The 6625-nt window shown below is 33.9% G+C and overlaps 1 long non-coding RNA gene across 1 annotated transcript; it reads right to left on the bottom strand.

The window, feature by feature from the left end:
• Nucleotides 1-966: 966 nt before the first annotated feature.
• On the bottom strand, nucleotides 967-1130 carry LOC107058812 (uncharacterized). Its single transcript, XR_001472353.1, has 2 exons — nucleotides 1101-1130; nucleotides 967-1026 (listed from the first exon to the last, which is right to left on the bottom strand). It is a non-coding gene; the product is annotated as an uncharacterized lncRNA (long non-coding RNA).
• Between the last annotated feature and the right edge of the window lie 5495 nt (nucleotides 1131-6625).

Here is a 6625-nt window from a genome sequence, read left to right as displayed (position 1 = left end):
TGGTATTTGAGCTGCCCCAAGATGACTTCCTTAGCTCAATTTGGAATACTTTGTTTGACAACATCTGATGGACATTATCAAGAGACAATGATTGCCGCTGTAAATGTAAAGAGTTACAACAAACACTTTAGAACTAAGCATATATGGTAAACTGTTTCTGCTGAAGACATATGGTATTTTGACAATACATGTGTACAAGTAGCCAGCGGGAATGAGAGATCACCTTAGTGCAAATTATGTCAAATATGTCTTCTGCTGTCATGGAGATTAATTTTTCTCCCAATTCAGCAGAGATAGATGTTGTGGTTGTAGCAGTACCATGAATAAGATCAATTTGAAAGATACACCTGAAATGATGGCAAGTTTGAAATTTGTGCATAATATATGCTATATTTTGTACAAAGTGTAATTTACAAGTCAAAAGTATAGTACCGAGGCACTAATGTTGTTTTCCGATTGCATTTTGGACATTCAAAATCCTTTCTATCCTTTGTGCGCTTCTTCTGTTTGCATCATGGCATTCAAGCACACAAAACTGTTGGAATTCATCTAATATGGTCATTTCTGCTTCAACATAGAACACTCTCATCTGTCGGAAAAATATCATATGCATAATACGTGTTAAATTAGTCATGAGTAAATATAATTTGTTTTTATTATTTAGGCAAAGGTAGACAATGAGAAAATTAGTAAGCATACTCTCAAATGAGCAGCTTCAAGTATGACTTACAGAAGGTGCTGATGAGATTTCTACAACAGAGATAACTTGTTGGCCAGTAGGAGTGACTATCATGGGAGTGACAAATGAACTTGTTGAGGTTTTCTCTGACGCAGGACTTAACAACATTGGTTTGTTTTCTTTTGCCCTATTGTTACAATAGATAATATGTTGAGTAGGTTCTTTACATGCAAAATAAAGCTAGAGAATAATGATGAAATGTGAGTACCAATTGATGAGTTTTACTGCTTGTGGGTAATTAGGATTCACACGTACTGTGGAATTGAACCTAGTCTGCAGTGACAACCCTGTATAACACAACCTGTATAATGTTTTGTTATTATCTAAAATTATCTTGGTAAAAAGTTCAGTGCATATGTACCTTGATAAGTAGAGATTCATATACTCCTTCTGAGAATTACAATTAGATCTGCCTCTGTTGCCATTTTAGAGGCAATTTCATGTCCTTCTATTTCTCCGAAATCCTCCCATAAAGTGAGGAGAAACTGATTTTTCCTGAGAGCGTGAGAATATAAGGAGAGAAGAGTAAGTACCATGATAACGCTCAGACCATAATTGATGATGCAATAAAACAAATGGAAAAAGTGGTTACTGATTACAAAATATTGCAAAAAATGCGAAAATAGAAGGTGAAATACTTATACTTACTGTATTGTCACAAAGGGTAATTTCTCGACACCTATGATGACTGCGACCTGTGTATTTTTGAGGACCACAACGAAGAACAATTGCCAGTATATCTACATATATAATACATAATGACCAACTTTCCAGGACGACACTGCATTAGCCTAAGAGAGCGCATTAAGCTATCCACAAAGACAACACATATAAACAACCTAGAAAAACACTCAGGTTGCTCTATAATAATCAAAGTACAAAACCACAAGGATTAATGGGTATACAGTATCCTAGATGATCAAGTTAAGCTATCAACAAATACAATAAAAATCATGAGATTGCTCTAAATAATCAAATTTCAAAATCACATAGATTGACAAGACCACAATACTTTGGAAGATCCCATTAAGATATTTAGTAAGACCATAAAAAAAACTAAGATTGCTCTAAACTAATAAAATTTCAAAATCAGAAAAAGCATGAAACTACAGTATCTTAGATGTGACGTTAAACAATATAGAAAGAGAATACAGGAAAAAAAAACTCTCTTTAGACTTGCATTGGAAGAATTTCTTATGAGTTGACCGAGAAAGTGTTGATAATAAGACTGAGAAACTGATTAACCTCAGCCTGGAAAGCAAATGTCTCTCTGTCCGCCATTTTTTGTGTCAAAGTTACAATCTCTAATAAAACAAAAGAAGAAATATAAAAAATCCAAGATTGAGCAAGTTGGCAGTCATAAACAGAAATTAACATAGCAGTCATATATGTTGCAAAACACTTACTTAAAAAGAATACTATATAATATATTTTAGCCTGATAATAGCTATTAGGATGGATATACCAATTTCAGTAGTAGAATCAACCATCAAATGAGGAATGCGGTCAAAGGTTGTGATATTCAGCTTGCTTGGCGGTGGAAGTGGTTTTTTCAACTTTCATTAGATGGTTTGATATGTTCAATTATTATTTCTTTGTCAAGAATCTAGTAAAGTTTATGTATTGGCTTGCCGTATGAAGTTGGGGAGAGTTTGACTCTTGCAGTAGAAATGAGGTAGGTATTGATGAGTTTAAGCTTATATGCATACTGCTCAATTTCATCAGCATACATAACTGCCTTAATTTGGCATGCCTGAAAGTAAAAGTTATACAAAGCTGAGATTAACTAAGTTGAGAATAACTGTAGCTACTTATTAACGGGCAAATGTAGGAAAAATGTTCAGATGAGGTAAAAAGAAAAAGAGCAATATTCATAAGATAAAATATAATAATGAGCTGACCTCTTCATCTTCCAAAATCAAATTTTGGAATCTACATTTCTTGTCAGGGCTTTCTCGTGGGCGTCCCATTTCGACAATTTGAACTTTGCAAATCCAATCTTGTGGTGCTAATTCAATTCGGTCAATGTTCAATCTTAGTACCATTTTTGTAGGAAATATAGCTAACCAAACAGTAGTATCTGCAGGATAACATGAGTATTCAGTCAAAGTCCTATCTTTTTTGTGTTTTTATGAACAGGGTGATGAAATTCGGAAGATGCAACAACATAATTGGTCTCCACATACTAAAAGTCAGATATATTTTGGCAGAACAAGAGAAAGTGCAAAAACATCTTAGTACATAAAAAATGATTATTATTTTATCAAGAGTTTATGATACCGAAAAATTACTGTAACTAAGGATTAGAGCAACATTGAAGAAACATAGAAGCAAAATAAATTGTACAAGCTTTTCTTTTTATAAAATATATGTATTGTAATATGTGTATTATATTTACCCATCTAAACCCTATTACTGAAGTAGAACTGAACATTACTCTCTGTCAACGCCGGCGAAAGAGGATTAGAATTTTTTCCCTGTTCACATCCAACTTTTTTCTTCCCTTTTGATATTTGTTGTTTATTCTTCTCTTCTGATGATTATTGCCTGAATTATTGAAGGTATTTATTTATTATGGGGGAAATCTTACTTTCATTCTTCTGGTTATGATTTATTGTTGCGGTCGACAAAACACTATCAAGTAGATCATTTAAATATTCTATGAAGCAGACCATGCACTTGAGTGACAAGAGAAAGGTATTGTCTTAGGGTTAAGGGAGAAAGACTGTGTGAGAATGTCTTAATGCTAATTCAAATACCAAAAAAATGTGAAAACAGAGTTAAAACACTATGAATGAAGAGATTATTACTTGATCTGTTGTTTGCCTTCTCTTGGTCTCATCACAGCCTAGTAATTTAAGACAGTCAGCTTGCAGCGTCTGCCTATATGATCCTTACAGGATGCCTCGTTCAAAAAATATAAAATGGAAAAAAACATATGAAATGACAAATGATGATTCCTTTATATCAGCAGAATTATCCTACAATTTAGATGCATAAATTAACATACCTTCTTTATCTACCAAAAAGCACAGAGTTAAGAAGTTGTCAGCTCCCCTGCATTTTAAACTTTTCAAATACACTATCAAGCAGACCATGCAGTTTAAACTGTTATATGACATATCATAATAATATTCTTCTGCTGAATGAACAATTCGCCTAATAATGACGGCTATTAAAATGTCATCGTTAGATTTTGATTACTCAAAAGAATATAGCATATTATTATCTCTTGTTTCATGAAGACCTAAACAAATTCAAAAGATGTGTGCTATATTGCAAGGACATAAGGAGCTTTTAGATTGTCAAAGTAGTGCAAATCTAGCAGGTAATCTTATTCTTGCTTGAAATGGATTGTAGACACTGGAGCCTCAGATGACATGTTACAGAATCATGCGTATTTGCATCATAAGAAATAGTATCAGCGGAGAGCAGACGCAAGTTTACTGTGGATGACATAATAGTTTTAGCGGAAAGAACAAAAAAAAAAGAACTGGCGATGAAATGCGAAAAATAGCAGTAGCACCTTAGAAGCATTTGTTGTGGACAATGGATGGACCACAACTATTGTACTCGGCCTTCAAAATCTATATCTGATTAAGTACAGTACATGTTTAAGTTAGCAAGAACCCAGTTGAAAATGTAGTTTAAAATGCAAAAGAATATGCAAGAGAAGATTTTAAAAAAAGATAAAAGCTTGCTTACTGGAAGGTGCTAAGTGAAGTAAGGATGAATAGTCATTGTACTTTGTCTCTGGTGTCATTAGTGAGATTTATCATCTTTATAAGTGATTGCCTTTCCCTTGCAGTATGAATTCCAGTATCTACCATCTCGAAACTTGAATAACTCTTCTGTAATTTTCCATCAATTTCTAAGAGTCTCTTCTTTGCCAAAAGTATGGGAGAATGAAAAATAGAGAAGTAGAACATGATGGAAAGATGAAAAAATGACGCAAGGACCAAAGCAAAATAATGAAAAACCGGTGGAGGTAGAAGGACATGTGTAGTACACATGTTTATTTACTGTGAATAGGGCACAATAGTCTAGTACAATTTTCAATGGTACAGGTATAAATTTGTGGTGGTATGTTCTTACTTCATCTGCAGGAGTTAGATGTATTTTTGGGATTCCTAACACTGTCATCAAATCCTGTGTCATCTAGTGCATTGGTCTGGAAATGGAGACGTTTGCTTGACTTGGTAACAGTTGGAAAACTGTTATCGAATCACATCTACTGAAGGTTTAGATAAGAGAATCAAGCTAAACCACCGAGGAATCATCCATTAGTTGAACGTAGTTTCTTTTTCTAGTTAAGCTAAGCTTTCATGTTAAGCCAATTTGTGTGACATATACTTGTCGCTATCAAACTACCACTACAACAAAAACAACTTTTAGCGGCAATATATATTGACACTAATAAAGAGTGTTAAAGTTTTTATTGGCAATGTCGCTAAAGGCTTTAGGGACATCTACAAAGAATGCTAATTGCCGCTAAAAATACATATTTAGCGGCAATTACTTAATTGCCGCTAATGATCATTTTTGATGTAGTGTACAGATAAGCTGAAGCTATTCATAAAAGAGAGTGAGAAGCAGATGAAAGGGAAGAGTTAAAATGGTAGCAATCTGGCTGGTGTCTTTGATTTATAATCTTTCTACATTAAAACTATATTCCTAATATCATTAGAGATGATATTCACATTCATTTGGTAAATAAATTTTTCAATTTTGTACCTTCTTCTATTCTTCAAATAGTAAAAGCTATTCCCTACTATTTATTTTCAAGATTTATAATAGATGATGGCATTGAAACACTTAGTAGTTCCTACTCCTTGTCAGTACCTCTAAAACATGTAACTCCAGCCTTTTTGTGGGTGTAGTCATGTTTTCTTTTTCAGCTGATTTTTCTTAAAGGTTGGGATTTCTTTTAGCTAACAAGTAAATATGTGATCCGCAGGAGTAAATTACAGCCTCTGACTTCCGATTCTCAGAATTTTGAAGTCAGAGATACTTTAAATGTGGTAATCTCAAATTGAATAATTAACAGCAAACAGATGAGTATATTTAAGGGTAAGAACTACATGTACTAATGCGAAGCAGCAAAATATAAACATATAATCATTATTGAGTTGCAGAGGATGAAGAAATGCGACAAAATGATTTGGTTGATTGTTCCTTCAATCAATGACTCCTTCAAATTAGTAGTTGCCTGCGTTGTAATCACATGTTTCTTGTTACTGATAAAGACGACCACAAGTCCATAACAAAGATAAACTGATTAAATTTGAGACTACATATGGGTGAAGCCGGAAGGGAAATAAGGCAACGGAAAAAACCTCATATAAAAGAGATCACCATTAGTGGTTTGGATAGGAAAAAACCTTAACAATAAGTACATTCGCCAAATGAACTTTACATAAGCCTTCTTATAGGTGAATTGATACTCGGAAGGAGGCATTAGGGATTTATAATATGAGCTTAGCATTTTGCTGAAGAGTAGTGGGTAGGTGGTGCATTATTTGAATGATTCAACAGTTGCCTTGGTTTGGTAATTCAGCTATTAGTTTGTTATCCAATGGAATCAAATGTTTTCTTTAGCGATATGAATGTGCCCTACGTTGTTGAAAGCCTAGCTCATCCTCATCCATCCTAGTTAGCAGCATGAGCAACACCAACTAACGTACAAGAAAACTTACTTTTATTTATAATATAATCATCACTCTTTGTCAAAGTTGATGCAGACAGATGTAGCAGCTTATCCATACTCTGCATATTCAGAGGAAAGGGGGTGTTATATAGTGAAAATGCAAGGTTAGAGCGATATGTAAATGTGTCTAGAGAAGTAAGCCGATCTATGTCTAGTATGCATGCAAAATTTTGACTATT

Source organism: Solanum tuberosum, unplaced genomic scaffold (assembly GCF_000226075.1).
Source record: "Solanum tuberosum cultivar DM 1-3 516 R44 unplaced genomic scaffold, SolTub_3.0 scf00592, whole genome shotgun sequence".
Taxonomy (NCBI): Eukaryota; Viridiplantae; Streptophyta; class Magnoliopsida; order Solanales; family Solanaceae; genus Solanum; species Solanum tuberosum.
This window is presented reverse-complemented; position numbering and strand designations above follow the sequence as displayed.